Raw genomic sequence first — 17,289 nt, forward strand, 5'->3', positions numbered from 1 at the left:
TTGAGATGCTTCTCAATATTTTATCTGGTACGCATGTAAACATGGGGATGGCTCCACAAGATGTGCATGGTTATTCCCTGTGAATCATGCCCTTGTAAGAGTGTTTCACCCAAGTACAAGCAGACGTCAAGACTCACTCCTCCTTTGCTTTCTTCATTATAAGGCAAAAGCCACTAGATAGTCATGCCTAAGACTGCCACACTGCATGGATCCCCATCTATACATACCAGAGCCACAGAATCTCTTGCTGGCCTCAAAAGGGCCTCAGCATAGGACCGAATTAGACCAGTGATGCTCAGAAACTGTGTGCTACAGAAAAAAAATGATATCACTACAGGCCATCAAGATAGTGGCAATTTGTTGTACAGAATGGTAGAAAATTCAATGTAGGATGGGAAACGGCCACGTGCATCTAGCTTTCACAGTTGTATGACCATGTGGTCTGTGATGCTTGGCCTGTCATACTCAAGTCCTGGATAGCAGAGGCTGTACCAGGTCCTGTATATATCTAGTGACTAACCCAGGGCTCAGAGCTCTAAGTAACCAAGAGATGCTTAAGGAAGGCATCGAAGTGACTTCCATAATTCCCTGTTGCTGGAATTAAAGACACAGACCACACACACATCACACACACACACACACACACACACACACACACACACACAGGCTTGTATGTCCACATACACATACAGGTTATATGATTAGTAGGTCATGTGTCTAGCATATGTCATATTCTAGTTTCAAACCCTGGCAACACACACACATATGACACCCATACGTGGTACCTACATACACAATGTATTGATTGAGGACTTGCTTAGCCTGTGTAAAGTCTGGCTTTAATCCCTAGTACTATATGTGAACACACAGAGACATATATAATAGACACATAATGTACATACACGTGCACACACAGTATGTACATATAACAGCTTCCCTTTGGCTGTTGTTTGCTTTTTGTGGTTTTAGTCATTCATCATTAGACTACTCAGAATATTAAAAGCAAAATCCAGAAACCACTCATTGATGGGTATTAAATTATTTTATTATGATTTATTACTCTCCATGTTCTACTCTGGGTTGGTTATGACTATTAATTTTGTGATGAGCTTAGTTTTTAAATTAAGTTTTATTATAGGCATGCAGCATATATAGAAGCATACAGTATGAATAGTTTGGTTCTATCTACCACTTGGACATTCACAGAGCATCCTAGTACACATCAACAATGGACAATGGAAATATCTGTATCTACATCTGTAGTCAGCTCAGCGAGGGCTGTGGTCAGTGATTGCTGTCAGGGCTGGCAAAGGAGAAGGGCTGAGCTGATAAGATTCCCCCGAAAGAGAAACCTCCTGATGATCTCAGCAGGACTAAAGAGGGTGATGGTGAAGAGCAAGAGGAGGACACTGAGGGTCTTGTTGCTAGGACATAGCAAAAACAGATGTCAGAAGGGTATGTGGTAGCCTCGGGCCCAAGAAGATGAGAAGCTTCATGAGAATGTGCTGAGTTTGAAGTCCAAGTGAAACTCTATATCATGCTAATCAAAATCCAAGTTTAAACTTTATGAGAAAGGTCATTATTCCATGGACCTCTCACACTGTGGGAGAGGAGGTGGAAAAATCACCTTTATCCCACCATCCAGCTTCAGTCTAGTTCTGATCAGCCTGCAGCATGCAGAACCCAGACTAAGCCAGCAGGGGGCAGCCAACAACCGCACAAGTAGCTAGGCACCAGCATCATTGGGATCTACTCTCTGAGACTTGAGAAAGACCAATAATTGAAGAAACTCAAATCATCCAGGAAGGTCTTCTAACCCCGAGAAGGGACGACATTTTCAGCTTCTTGAAAAGTTCAAACTGTCCTTAAAATAGCTCGAGTTCAGCAGTCAGCTTCTGTCAGCCTGGCTGACAGAAGCCAGATGTGTCTGGGCCACAGAGGCACCTGCCTTCCACGCTCCTTTGTCTGGTACTCTCTAGATGCTCCACTAACCTTTCTTTTTTCCTCTCCTCTGCCCTTTGCCACTCTGTGCACCCTGTCTACAACACTTCCTGTTCATTTCCCTTCCCTCTCCTTACCATGCTCACCCAGTGTCTCTTCCTCCACCCTATCCCCACTTTCCTTTGCTCTGTGCTCACATCCTCCCCCTTCACTCTGCACCTGCAGGCCCAGAACAAGAGATTTGGGAAGAAATCTTTTAGGAGACCCAGGAGGGTCCTTCTCTCCATAATTCCAGGCTGTGTTTGAGAGCAATGCTGGTCTGTTTCAATGCTGTACTCAAGCACCTTCCCCCAGGCACAGTTGTCCCCATGTTTCTCCCTCAGAACTCTTTCCTTATCCCCTATCATCTTTCATCCAAGCCAGAGCTAAAGAAGTCAGGGGAGAAACACATAAGGGAACTCTGAATTGCACAGTTCTGAACTACATGGCTCAGATGACCAGTCCAAGGCTCAGTGCATACTCAAGTCCAGGTCCGCTTAGTACCAGACCTCTACCAGGCAACAACAGGGAGACACAGGCAGCCTTTCAGATAAGGAGGTAAAGGAGGACCGTCCACGACACAGAGGGAAAGGAGGTGGAAAATGCTCGTGTATATGTTGTCATTTCCATGTGGTTGTTTCTATTTATTCTGAGAACATTGGGGGAAGCATGGAAGAATCACTACTTTATATATATATATACTTATATAGATAAGGCTAGAGCTTCCAAGTCCAGGTGACAGTGTCACCAAGGGAATAAGAGACTCCCCTTTGCTGGGATCTAATAAGAGACCTTGATGGAGAATTTGCAGGGAATCCACCCAGTGGATGAAGGCACCTGGCCAGCACATTTAACTGGAAGGATATTTCCCTTTCGGCTCTCACATTTTGGAAGTCTTAGATCAGGGACCATGCTGGTCCTGCTTTACTTTCAGAAACTTTGGGGCAATTTTCCATCCTTGGTGGCTCCAAAATGTCTGTCAAGGCCAGGGCATCAGTGGGCACACTGGATTATCATTAGAGTCCCTTCACTGAAAGTGATGAATGGCTGCACCCTAGGCAGGTGTAGGCAGAATGAATTAATAGAGTGGGTGTGGCTGTCTCCTTCACATCTGACCTGACTTGAGGCACTGCCATGGCTCCTGGCTCTTGAGCAGATGAAATACTTCCAATGCAGAGGGCACTGTCAGACCAAACAAATGAAACTGTCAAACCAAAACTGGCAAAGGGACAAAAGAGTAAAAAGACAATCATTTATGTGAATGAGAGAATTCTTGAAACTATACACCTGACAAAGAGTTAATAATAAAGTCTACACTATGTAAAGAACTCAAATGATCAAATAACAACAAAATCAAATAACTAAATTACACTGTTCTAAAAATCTGGATATACAAAATATCTATGTATGTATATATGCATATAATACACACACACACGCGCGCGCGTGCACACACACACACACACACACACACACACACACACACACACATGGACCCACAAGTATTAATTAAAGCCCAACTGGTCAAGGTCTCAAAATAATGACTGATTATCTTGTAAACTCTCTAGTATGGACTGGTCAAGACTGCCTGGAATGCAGGATTCAAACTGCTGCCAACTTACCTGGAGGAAATGCTATTATCAACTGGTAATTTTTGTTAGATAAGAAACAGGACTAAGAATGTGCCATCCTCTAGAGACATGGACATGAGTTTATAAGCAATACTCTTATTTCCCTATTGTTTCCTTCTCCTGAGCCTGATTATGATTCCCCACCCAAGTTCTAGCAACCACAACATTCAAGGAAGCCTGAGAAGCCTCTTCTTGTTCCTTTATTGTACAGGAAGAAATTGTGAACAGCAGATGCTCAGGTAAGCATGTGAGCACAGCGTGTCTCCTGCAGAGTGAAGGTAATACCCCAGTCTTACGCTCTCAACTTATTCTCTCTCCTACAATGCCATTCTTTGTTTTCAGTTCAATGCAGTGGACAGGGCTTTGATGAGACTTGCACTCTTCCTTAACATGGTTAGAATGTGTTGCCTTTCATTAAATCCCAACCACATCAGGGAAAAAGGCAAAATATTACACACCAGGAAAATTTGAGCAATTTAAATTTGATGGGTGTCTACTTTGCTTTTTAAGATCTGACCTATGTTCTCCCTTTTCTTTCTGGAACTCATTTTCTCTGCTCAAATGTATCATATACTATTTATCTCCGAGGTTCAAATAGTTCAAAACAATGTCATCAAATGTCAGCATCTAACAGTACATATGGAAAAATTACAAAGAATAATTTAAAAAGGATTCAAAGTGATTGCTTCTTTTTGTCTTTTGTTAAAAGTTGCAGGACTGCAATTAAAGAAAGCAAGTAACACCCCGTGAACTGATCTCAGCTTGACCAAAACAGTGCATACTTGAGCTAAGCAGAGCAGTGTTCACATGTTATGATAAAGTACAGCATCATCTAAGGACTAGAGACAGGGAGATGAAAAGAAGAGAGACCAGGGAGAGTACCCACATCACTTCCTTTCCTTTCCTGCTTCCTCTACTCTTCAAATACCCTTTCTCATTTTTTAAGTAGACCAATCAGGTCCCAGGTCTTTAGCAAGGAGATCCGACTCTCCCACATCAGATCATTCAACAGCAGAATGGATAAAAGGAATGATCCCACTGTGTGCTACCTACAAGAAACTCACTTTTGCACCATAGACTCAAATCTGTTGTCAGTGAAAAGACAGAAAATACTTTCCCTTGGAGAGTAATCAAAGTGCAGTAGAATCAGCTATAATAATATCAGATCTCAAAGCTGAAATGAAGAAGAAAATTGCTTTGAGAGGCCAAGGAGAGTATTACAGGCAAGTAAGTGTCAATCGATTAAGAAGATGTAGAAGTTATACAAATGCATATATGTATAACAAATGCATAACCAACAACAGAACTCCAAAATATACCAGGATTTCCTATGCTTGTCTTCTCATTCTTTATTTTTCTAATCATAACAGATTTGAAATTTAATTAAAACATCGAAGACTCTCTGAATTCTATTTCCTCTCCTAACTTACTATCTTCCTCTTTTCCCATTGATGTAAATATTGTCTTCCAAGGATGTATTTAAGTGATCTGAGGATCTGTCACTTCCTCTATTATGATGTTTGTCCTTCCCTCAACAAACTACTGGATGATCACTTGTTACATATTTGGAGTTGAGAGTGGACCGTATTTGTGTCTTAAGAGCTTGTACTTCATCTTTTGCTCTCCAACAGTAATAGGAAAAACTCTTCTGATCATTCACATAGGATTTTGTTTTTTACTTTTCATAGTCTTGTGCATCCCTTGATATGGCTGACCATTCTAAGCTCTGGGCATCCAATAAAAAGCATAGCACATCTTAGATTGTTCTAATGCAGTAAGGATTCTATGATTTCCTTTCGGGAGCTAAGCTCTCCGCAAAAGGCAATAGCTGAAGAAATTTTGTCTTCATTCTGTTTCCAGCTCTGCTGTCTACTCTCTATAAGCATGGGGAAGCTCTTTTTTCTCTCTATGTTTTCATATCTACATATGACAAGTATGCAACCCAGAGAAATGGCACAATAGGTATTTTTGGACTGTTTTTATGTGTTTGAGATGAAAAAAATCCAAGTTCGGATATCAACTATGCTACCAGTTGCATGAGGATGGTTTCATCACTTGCAAGTGGCAATGACACAAGCTCCTAATTCAGGCTGCTGTAAAAAGTAATTGAGAGAATGCTCTTCAGTTACATAATGTCATGCTTGTCACAGCATGCTGATCTGACATGCGCTAGCTTCTACAGGAGTGAAATTTAGCTTAATGGGTCATGCCAGAACCTAGGTCCGACATAGCTAACAGACTCACTTGATAGTTCATCAAGTTCCCAAAATTACTTATTTTAAATTGGAAAATCCACTAGAAATTAAAAGAAGTCCCAGGAAGGCTGTGTATGAGTTCCATCACATCACGAGTGCCTTGTCTACACCAGCCTGAGTTACACGTTGATTATTTCTAAAGAGCCTTTCAGATACATTCAACCTTCTATAAAAAACTCATATTTTTGGAGGTTTGTGACTTCTGCATGGGGATAAGGTTGTCAGCTTTCTCCAGACCAGGAAGCTCTGTTCTCTTCTACAACAATGACAGATGAAATACACACCAATTTCATTAGCATGCCCATGATGTTCCTTTGACTCTGGATACTTCCATATAAAGGCAGTGCTGTCCTAACTTTGACAGATCACAAGGTGTCTCCCTGTGGGATGGTGATAGGAGCCATTAGGTAGGTACTTCCACATCCACATTGCCTCAACTGTGGTATCTGTTTTCCTTATTGAATATAAAGTTGCGTTATCAATAAAGCAGTTTCATTTGGCATCCAAAATTTGCATATCAGGCTTCTAGATGCCACAGTGAGATGCATGGTTATATTTTACGGATCTTCTTAAGACCACAAGCACCTGCTAGGTTTCCCTGAAAATTCAGGGTAACAAAGGAATGATTAAAAGACTGAGTAGTAGAGCTGTAGCAAGCTGACCCCAAGATGGCCTAATGACACTCATGGGGAATTTCCACTGCTTAAAAGAGGCTAAGACTTGTTTCTAGTGGGTAAAGTATGGGAAGGAGATGGGATGCTATTTTTGTGATTAGATTTTAAAGGACTCTGAATTCTATTTTTCTGCAGACTCTGCTTTTATGAAGCAAGCTGTTAGACTAGAGATACCTTCATGGAATTGAACTAAAAGCACCATCCACACAAAATTGGACCGTTCAGGGACTGGTGTCTCCAAACAGTCACTAAATGGATTTTGATAGAGAACCTTCTTTAGCTGATTCTTCACATGAGACTCAAGTCCAGGCTTATGGTGTTATCTTGAGAATCATACCTGAACTCCTAATACAGAGGGAAGCAAAGAGAAGAGGAGGAGATTAGGGAGAGATATGAAAAAAGGAAGAAAAGGAAGAGGAAGAAAAGACGGTGTAGAGGAAAGAGAAATTATCTCTCACATGTGAGAGTATGTTTTGGGCCAGAGTGTTACACAGCAAGAGATTTAATGCACATTTATTTGGGTGTAAATCTTGTCCCTGCAATGAGAAGACCTTGAGTAGATTTTAGTTTCCCGAAATCACAGTTCATTATCTATAAAACAGGAGTAGCAAACAAGAGGATCTCTGCTGTCTGAACGCTCTTTACCCAAGTCTTGGCACGTGAGAGATCTCAGACAGCATAAAAACAGCTCATATTAGGAAAGATATTTCCCTAATATGGGCTCCAGGCTGGTGTGATTAACAATCATCATAGGAGTGTCATGGCTTTGCAGATCAGACTCTGCTACCTCAGAGGACATCTTGAATAGTTCAGTCAAAACCATTTGCAAAATAAAAAGGCCAAGCTTACAAAGCATGCAGGATTGTATGATGGTTGATGGAAATGATGAGAAAGCTGATGACTAATTGATTGATCAAGCCAGGTCACTATACACATTGCATGCTGGCCTCAAACTTACAATGGGCTACCACAACTGATTGAGGGATGTTTGGAATACAATGGAACCACTAGCAAAGGATGTTCTTGAGTGAGTTGGTTTGATGACAAACCAACTGGTCCATGAAAGGTCTTAAACATCCCATAGTCTTTGGATTAATTCTTTTAAACTCTACAACCAAAACATTGAGAGTGCAATGTAAGGAGGAGTGGTTATTTATTGTAGCTCTTAGCATTGGAGGGTTGGTTCATAGTTGCTTGGCCTTATGTATTTGGGCTGAACAGCATGGGCGTGTGTGCTAGAGATGATCTGTTTAGCACAGGGCAGTGGAGAAAAAGAGAAGAAATGTTGCAAGGACCCAAGACAAGATGTTGCCTCACTGACCTAATTTCTCTACCTAGTCTCACTTCTTATTTCATAAACTTCAATAATGCTACCATATTATGAATCCATTGAGGGATTAGTTCCCTCTAGAAAGTAGTTTTCTCTGCTGATGCTCTTACAGACATAACTAGAGATGTGTTTCACTAACCTGTTTCTCAATTTCATTGACTTAACAAGCAAAATTTACCATTGCAATTCTTGTCTCTCAGAAGTTTGAACTAATAAAATGTGAAGTCATGTAATGTTATATAAATTTAGCTTTTTTTATAGCCATACCCCATGTGGTTGCTGTTAGTGTGCCTATGCCTTGGTAGATAGTCCCACACCTGTACACATATTGTCAGTAGTAATTAGACTCATGGTATTGATAATAAAAATAATAGCAAAAAATAAATGAAGTTAGAAAGGAGACGGTGTAATTCCCCAAGTCAATCTGTAAGCCCCACATGCTCAGGAACCAGGTAATGTTGAAGAACCCTGTTAACTACAGTGAAGATGCTCCCCTCCAATCTCATATCATGGGACAGCTGGGTGGTCAAATGCTAATCATTCAAAAGTGTAAACATGTCAATGTGCCTAGAATTAGGCACTAATAGGATACTAATCAAACACTAGTTTTATTTTTCTTATGCTAGTAAAGGCTATACTGAGCACCTATTTAACAGTATTTTAAAAATGATTGTTGTTAAAAGCTTTTGTGTTCTTGAAAAGAGAAAGAAAAATAATATAAATAACAATACCTGGCCAAACATTACTCTGCATGCACATGAGTATCTAACCCACAGACATGTAAAGTAGTACAGATTTTTATTATTTGAGTTAACAGGTAACAAACACTGGTCCTCAGACCATATATAGCCCACTGTTAATTTCTGTAAAGTTTGATTGAATTACAGCCATGCTCACCTGTCATGACTGCTTTTGTAATACAGCATGAAAATTGAGTAGCTGCAATAGAGATCTTCTGATGTAATAATTGTGCTGAGAATATTTATTATTCCAGTTCTCCAAGAGAATGTGCCAGCAAATGAATAGCATCATCTCAGGACAATTTACATGTCTGATGCTATACAGAAAAACAATAGACCTAAAATAGAAGACTTAATCCTAAAACACCCTTGCTAACTACAGCATACTTTGAAAAATGACTGCATGAATAAAACGTACATATCCACATTTTGTGAAGGAGATCATTGAAGAAATTAACGCAAATGATGAACAAAGATTATATCAGGGTTTGCACAGTATATCAGCCACTAGAAACATCTGTACAACATGGTATGTCACCATGGTGAATTATTCCCTTGCCTTCACATCTCCTTTTCCTACTTCCTCCTCCTTCTCCATACTCCCCACCTCTTCTTCCTTTCCCACCTTCCTCTTCTTTTTCCTCCTTTCTCTCCTTCCCCATCTCCCTCCTCCTATTCCTTCTTCCATTGAACCCAGAGGGTTCTTGGTTTTAGGCAATTGTTCTACCACCAAGCAGTTTTTCCCACTGAAGGAGAAGAGTCTATCATTCTCCATTTTCCCTTTGTAGCCACCCTTTCCATTTTTCCATCCAATTCTTTCATTCACTCTAGCATACCCCTTCCATTTCATGTCTAAGTCTCCTACATTTCCTTGGGCTATCTGCTGGTCAAACCTTGGATTTGTAATCATTCAGCTTCAACCTCTCAAGAAGCTGAGATTCAGACCAAAACACTTCTTGAGTGTTTTTTCCTGTCATTAGTACTTTAAAAATATAACAGCAATATTTACATCCACCATTGCTGCCCTAGGCTTGCATCTACATGGCACTAATTGGGTACCACATTGATCTTTTAAGCAAAATTTTAATGAACCACAAAGAATTATGGGGAATTACCGTCATAGAAAACTAGGGTTCCAAAGATGAACTGGACATGCCAGAGTCTCTTTTCAGTGGCTTCTGAATCTTCATGGGGAGTAGCATGAGGGGTTGTCTTGTCAGTATATTCGGAGTTAATAGCTGTAACATCCTTACTGACAAGTAGTTGGTACTCAATAAATGCCACTTTCCTCACAGTTTGCTCACAAAGGCATGTCCACCTACAAATTATTCATAATTGGGAGCATAAACCTGGAGGCAAAGAGGTACTAAGATTAAATTCTGACCTCAATGATTATTGTGTAACTTTGACTAGGTACCTTAATTTCTCTGCTCTATCAATATCTCACATTTATTTAGAGTATCTTCAAGAATTATAGCAATAATGAATGTACCTTAAATTGGGGATAACCGAAGACATTAAATTAGTGCTTGACATATATTAAAAATCATTACTTTGAATAGAATTATTATTTTCATCATCATAATAAAACAGTGTCTGGAGAACATGTAAATTTTCAGTAGCTGGAAATAATTGTTTTTTTTAAGTCCATCTGGGCATCGTCTTTGGAGAATGCTCCCAAATAACACTAACCTATATTTCAGCATCTTTCACACGCTGTCAACTGTAAGGCATTATAGCTGTATGAATGTCCAAGAAGGAGAAACTTCTGGTTAAGTTATTTTAGCCATTGTGATATCTCTCTTCCTCCTTCTAGAGATGTGAAAGTAAGAAAATATATTTCCAACTAAGGGACTTTTGTGTCTCCCAATACCTATCACTCTCATATCCATGATGTGCAGCAGCTCTTTGTTACATGCCTAATGCCCTTGCCAACACCATCACATTTCCCTTGGATCATTCTAGGCTCCTGAGTGGTCTCTAGCATCCTAGCACCTTAACCTATCCACTCTATCTACCACACTCATCTTTCTCTGCCTCTTCCTTATCATGCTTGGCCTCCACATTCACTGATGCCTTTGGCTGGCTCAGCTCCTTTCTTTCCCTCCTTACTCCTCCCACTATGCTTCATGCTCACAGAATTTTTTAGGTTTTAGATTACTTGATTTCTTAGAAAGCAAGGCTCTGGGGACTCAGGCATACCAGGGTTCCAGTACTGAATCACATTCCTAACCCTGCACATTTGATCACAATTGTTTCACTTCTAAGAAGTGTCTTTGCTTATGAAACCAGGCTGGTGAAATGCCTGTGTGAACACATCAAGAGAGGCAGGAGAGCATGTCCATCCTGTAATCTTCCTAGCCCTTCTATTCTTGCTCAATGACTACATTTCAGTCAATTCTTTTATGTCAACTTTAGCCAATGTACTATGTATGCCACCGTACAAATCTCATAGTGATGACTCAGGAGAAAATAATTGCAATTTTTTGGGGGGAGGGTTCATTTAGAAAAGGTGATCCAGGAGGTGGGAAGAAAACTACTGAGCCTACTGTCATCAAGACTACAATATCAAGATATTTCATAGGATACATTATACCACAGATCTGGGGAGGGTATGTTCAGTGTCCAGTAAGAACTAGAAGGAGAGGTTTCCAGTATGCCTTATTTACAAGTGTGTGTGAGACATGACAAGGTAGACAAACAATGATGTCATTTAAAAATCTATATACTACAAAGTCCAGTTAACTCTAAAAACAAAACATTCTTTGATACACACCGGACAGTATTTCCAGAGGTTAAGATCTCTTTCCTGTTAGAATGATGCCAAGTCTAAAGAGAATGTTTTTTAAAGCCTGTATAACATCTACCTGGTCATTTAATTTAGGTAGCATTGTCCATACACAAGTCAGGAAAATAGAAGTAGCATACTACCGAGCCAGAAAATAAACTCATAGTGAGACTCTGCTCATGCTGCTTGTCTCTCTCTAGTCAGTGTGCAAAAGACAGTGCCATTTGATTTCTCTGAGCCTCAGCTGCCTTAACTTCAAAGTGATAGTAGCACGCATTGTCTATTCTATGTGACTGTAATAGAGACTCATGAGAGAGGATGTGTAGCCCCTAACAGATGCTGTGGTAAGTAAGGATGTTAACAATGTAGTTGAATTGCAGTATCAGCATGACAGCAGGCAATGGATACAGTACTGTATCCTAGAAAGTCGGAGCAGAGACCATATAAGCCAGTTATTTCTACAAGTATCCAAGGGTAAAAGTCACCCCTTGGTCTGGAAAAGATCTGCTGCTCTTCCCTGGAGGGCAAGAAAGAGGTTTTAGACAGTGAGAAGGTAATACAGGAAAGGAAAGGTAAGCATATGATCTGCCTCTGTTGTTATAGAGTAACTAAAATAGAAAGAGGGCAGATGCACAGAGAAGGTATCAGCATTATCTCCCTAGCCCTGGTTCATGTCATCACAAGCAGGAGGACAGATATCCCAAGAGAGCACTAGGTTTTGCAGTATCTGGTCCAGAGTACCTGCCCTGGGTCACCTTGGTTCTGCTGACTTCCTAGCTTCTATGGTCCCCACTGAAGGCACAAAGAATTCCAACTGCTGATACATTCCTAGTTACTTTACAAGTCTGCAGAGAACTTGATTCTAAGCTGGTCTAAGTCTTTGAATTCAAACATATTATGAAAGACATTGGAAAGCAAAAGAATAAGAAAAACATAGAAGTAAAAATCAGAGAATCATCATATTGAGATCTAACCTAATTAATCAACTACATTCATTTTTCTGGCCAAAGGACAGTATATATATATTTATTATAAAATATATATTTGTGTATATATATATATATATAAACAAATTTGTATTGTCACAATGCTGCATTCAGCATTTTATCTTATTAAAGAATAAATATCCTTCTGTTTGATTATAAAATATTCAAAACAATCATGTTTAATGAAAGAGCTGCATTCTGTGACATCGGAGCCCTAAAATATGTATAACCATCCCCTCATTGCCAGCTATTTAGGTAGCATCCAAGTCTGGGCTCTGATGAAATCTGCAATGGAAAATGCTTGTGCATCTAGTTCTTGTTTGTTAAAGATCAAGTCTTTACAGAAAAGGTCTGTAATATCTTTCTGAATTTAAGGTCCTAGGGAAAGAAACAGCTCTACCTAGGTTATGGTATCACAAGGCTGACTGATTAGACTTTGTGATGATGATGAACTGGAATGTTCCAGATTCAGAGCCAAATTATCTTGTTGTCTTCAGTCCTCTTGATAGTCATTCATCACCCACCACTGTGACTGACCTAATATCTTTCTGACTTCAGATAACTCCCCTGGAAGGTACTAGCAGATGACTAGCTTCCATCAGCTCCCAGGTCCTCAGATATCATCTGCAACTTACAGTTGAGTTTTTTTTGCTTTAGCTTCACCTGCCTACCTGACGGATCCACAAAGTATACATTTACAATGCCTTGATTTCTGACTTTATTTTGTTTGTTTTGATGTTTATAAAAACATCTTGAACCCTATTCCCTGTTGGCACATGTATTTGAAGAACACTGAATCTGCTTTCCTGGTCTGTGGCTACACTTACTAAACATCTAGACATCATAAACATTTGTGATGGTTAACACTGATGATTAACTTGATAGGATTCACCTAGAAGGTAAGCCTATGAGCATGCCTCTGAGGGATTATCTGGATTATGTTAATTGACCTTGGAAGACTCATCTAGCTTGTGGGCAGCACCACTGTATAGTCTGCAGTCCCAGACTGCATAAAAAGGAGAAACTTAGCTGAATGCAGCTTATCCCTCTGCTTCCTGACTGTGTATGACATGATCACGTGTGACCAGCAGCCTCAAACTCCTGCTGCTGTGACTTCCCCACAATGATGGATTGTGCTTTGGAATTGTGAGCCAAAAGACGCAAACATCTCCTTCCTTCAGTTGATCGTGGTAGGCTGTCCTGGGAACAAGGCAAGTAACTAATGCAGTACACAGATTCTTTTTTTTTTTTATTTACTTGAGTATTTCTTATTTACATTTTGAGATTTCGAGTGTTACTCCCTTTCCCGGTTTATGGGCCAACATCCCCCTAACCCCTCCCCGTCTCCATCCTCCCCCCATTGACGCCCTCCCCCCAACACTCACGTTCACTGGGGGTTCAGTCTTAGCAGGACCCAGGGCTTCCCCTTCCACTGGTGATCTTACTAGGATATTCATTGCTACCTATGAGTTCAGAGTCCAGGGTCAGTCCATGTATAGTCTTTAGGTAGTGGCTTAGTCCCTGGAAGCTCTGGTTGCTTGGCATTGTTGTTCATAAGGGGTCTCGAGCCCCTTCAAGCTTTCCAGTTCTTTCTCTGATTCCTTCAACGGGGGTCCTGTTCTCAGTTCAGTGGTTTGCTGCTGGCATTCGCCTCTGTGTTTGCTGTATTCTGGCTGTGTCTCTCAGGAGAGATCTACATCCGGCTCCTGTCTGCCTGCACTTCTTTGCTTCATCCATCTTGTCTAATTGGGTGGCTGTATATGTATGGGCCACATGTGGGGCAGGCTCTGAATGGGTGTTCCTTCAGTCTCTGTTTTAATCTTTGCCTCTCTCTTCCCTGCCAAGGGTATTCTTGTTCCCCTTTTAACGAAGGAGTGAAGCATTCACATTTTGATCATCCGTCATGAGTTTCATGCAGTACACAGATTCTTGATGTATTCTACCACACTGCTCTTATAAAGATCGCCCAAGTTTCCATTGTCCAAAAGAGCAGATAAGGAGCCTGTTTCCATCTCAGCTCCACTGAGACTGACCAGTTTTTTACACCTGGTAAATATCTTAACAGCTTAAAAATACAATATGGCACCCGGACTTTGCATTTTAGTCTCCTACCAAACAACTAAAGATTTCTTAGGAACCTCCAGCTGTGAGGTTCTGTGGGAGAGGTAGCTGGTATTCTCAATAGTTATGAAGTTTTCTGATGTAAACCTTACTTCCTCCACATCTACAGCAGCCAAATCAGGCTCCGGCCCTTTTCACCTGCATTCTGGATAAAGACAATGGGGACATGCTAGCATGTAACCGGCATGTGACTTTTCTTACCATGCTCTGAAGATTTACTCAGACATAAATAATTGGTCCTCTCAGATGCAACCCAATGGTATAGCTACCTTATAATGTCTTATCCTATTTGTTCCTCTTTACAAATGGAGGCACTGTTTCATCTGTGAATCGCACACATGGACACAAAGTAAGGCTTTGGTTTTGTGCTGTTTTGTTAGTTTGTTTTCCACAATCAGGGCACAAGCACAGATTATTCATTTTTTCATTTGCAAAGCTCATTAGACTAGAAACATTTAATGGCTTCAAGTCCCCAAGGTGAAAGGAGATTACAAGGAAAAAAGTCCCACACATATCATGTGGACATTAGGATAATAGAGAAGACATCTGTCTAACCAGATGTGATTCTATAAACAGTAGCCATAACTGGCAATTCTTTAAACAATTTCCTTCACTCCCTGGACTCTGTTTCATATTCCTCTGCCAAGCCTTTCACCTAGTACATGTTTACTAAGTACTGCACCCATTACCAAGGGCCAGAAGTGAGTAAAAAATCAGTCCTGTCCTCAAAATACTTATGGACCTACAAGAAAGTCAACTATTTCTAGTAAGCATGCTTAGTGGACATGGCTCCTATTACTGGTCCCAAAAAGATGGTCAACAACATCTAAGTTCTTAACAACCAGCTTCCTATTATCTATCTTTAATACATGGAAAAACAAGAAGGCAACTCAGTAGTCAAGGATGTGAGGATGTATTTTAAACTTGTTACTGTTTGTGCTACTCTCTGAATAGCATCAGTCTTACTCGATCTTACGCAAACCTTATTTAAGGGAAAGATTCTGGGCATTTTGCTTGGTAGTTATAATATGAATTTTGTGTCATCTGTTGTATAAAAAATAAGCACATACTAAGCAGTTTAAAAACTACTTAGTTGTCAAAATGATGTCTGTGTGAAGCAGGAAAGTATAGGAAATGGTTTAGTAATCTGGGACTCCACTTTATTTGAGCCATGAACATCCTTCTTCTATTAATACATTTAGCAGGGTGTGATGCTTACTTGTACATAATAGGCATATACTTGCCTCTTAACAATACACCCAGGACCCTGCCCCCAGGTGAATTGAACCATACAAATATCCACTGAACAATGGAGGAAGTTTCCCCCTCAATTTAATGACCACCACATATAATTTCTATTCAAACACACTCTGCTTACAAGAATAGTAAGGTAATCTAACTTCTTGAATTCTTTGTATATATTGGATATTAGCCCTCTATTAGATGTAGGATTAATAAAGATCTTTTCCGAATCTGTTGGTTGCTATTTTGTCCGATTGACAGTGTCCTTTGCCTTAGAGAAGTTTTGCAATTTTATAAAGTCCATTTGTCTATTGTTGATCTTAGAGTATAAGGCATTGGAGTTCTGTTCAGGAAATTTTCCCCTGTGCCCATGTGTTCAAGGCTTTCCCCCACTTTCTCTTCTATTAGTTTCAGTATATCTGTCAAATAACCCTATTAAAGATGGGGTACAGAGCTAAACAAAGAGTTCTCAACTGAGGAATATCTAATGGCCACAAAAGCACCTAAAGAAATGTTCAATATCCTTAGTCATCAGGGAAATGCAAATCAAAACAATTCTGAGATTCCACCTCACACCAGTCAGAATGGCTAAGATCAAAAACTCAGGTGACAGCAGATTCTGGTAAGGATGTGGAGAAAGGATGGGGAACACTCCTCTATTGTTAATGGGATTGCAAACTGCAATTAATGGGATTGCAACCACCAGTCTGGCGGTTCCTCAGAAAACTGGGCATAGTAGTACTACCTGAGGACCCAGTTATAACACTCCTGGACATATACCCAAATGATGCTCCACATATAACAAGGACACATGCTCCACTATGTTCATAGCAGCCTTATTTATAATATAATATAATATAATATAATATAATATAATATAATATAATATAATATAATAGTCAGGAGCTGGAAAGAACCCAAATGTCCTTCAATGGAGGAACGGATACAGAAAATGTGGTACATTTACACAATAGAGTACTATTCAGCTATTAAAAACAATGAGTCCCAAAAAAGCCTTGTGAAAATGTTATACCCTATGTAACAGCAGAGTAACATAAAATAAAACTACATTTTATAAAAAAAAAAAACCAATGACTTCATGAAATTCTTAGGCAAATGGATGGAACTAGAAAAATATCATCCTGAGTTAACTAACCCAATCAGAAAAGAACACACATGATATGCACTCATTGATAAGTGTATGTTAGCTCCAAAGCTCAGAATATGCAAGATATAATTTACAGAGCACATGAAGCTCATGAAGAAGGAAGACCAAAGTGTAGATGCTTCAGTCCTTCTTAGAAGGGGGAACAAAATACTCACAGGAGGAAATACAGAGATAAAATGTGGAGCAGAGCCTGAAGGAAAGGCAATCCAGAGATGCCACATCTGGGGATTCATCCCACATATAGTCACCAAACCCAAACACTATTACGGATGCCAATTGAAATGCATGCTGACAGGAACCTGATATAGCCATCTCCTGAGAGGCTCTGCTAGAGCCTGACAAATATAGAGGTTGATGCTCACAGCCAATCATTG

At 40.0% G+C, this 17,289-nt stretch overlaps 1 protein-coding gene across 2 annotated transcripts in view; it reads right to left on the reverse strand.

The window, feature by feature from the left end:
* The window catches only part of Kcnq3 (potassium voltage-gated channel subfamily Q member 3), a 293,223-nt gene that overhangs the window by 38,626 nt on the left and 237,308 nt on the right, over window positions 1-17,289 (reverse strand). The gene's annotated exons all lie outside the window — the stretch shown is intronic.

Source organism: Rattus rattus, chromosome 1 (assembly GCF_011064425.1).
Source record: "Rattus rattus isolate New Zealand chromosome 1, Rrattus_CSIRO_v1, whole genome shotgun sequence".
Taxonomy (NCBI): Eukaryota; Metazoa; Chordata; class Mammalia; order Rodentia; family Muridae; genus Rattus; species Rattus rattus.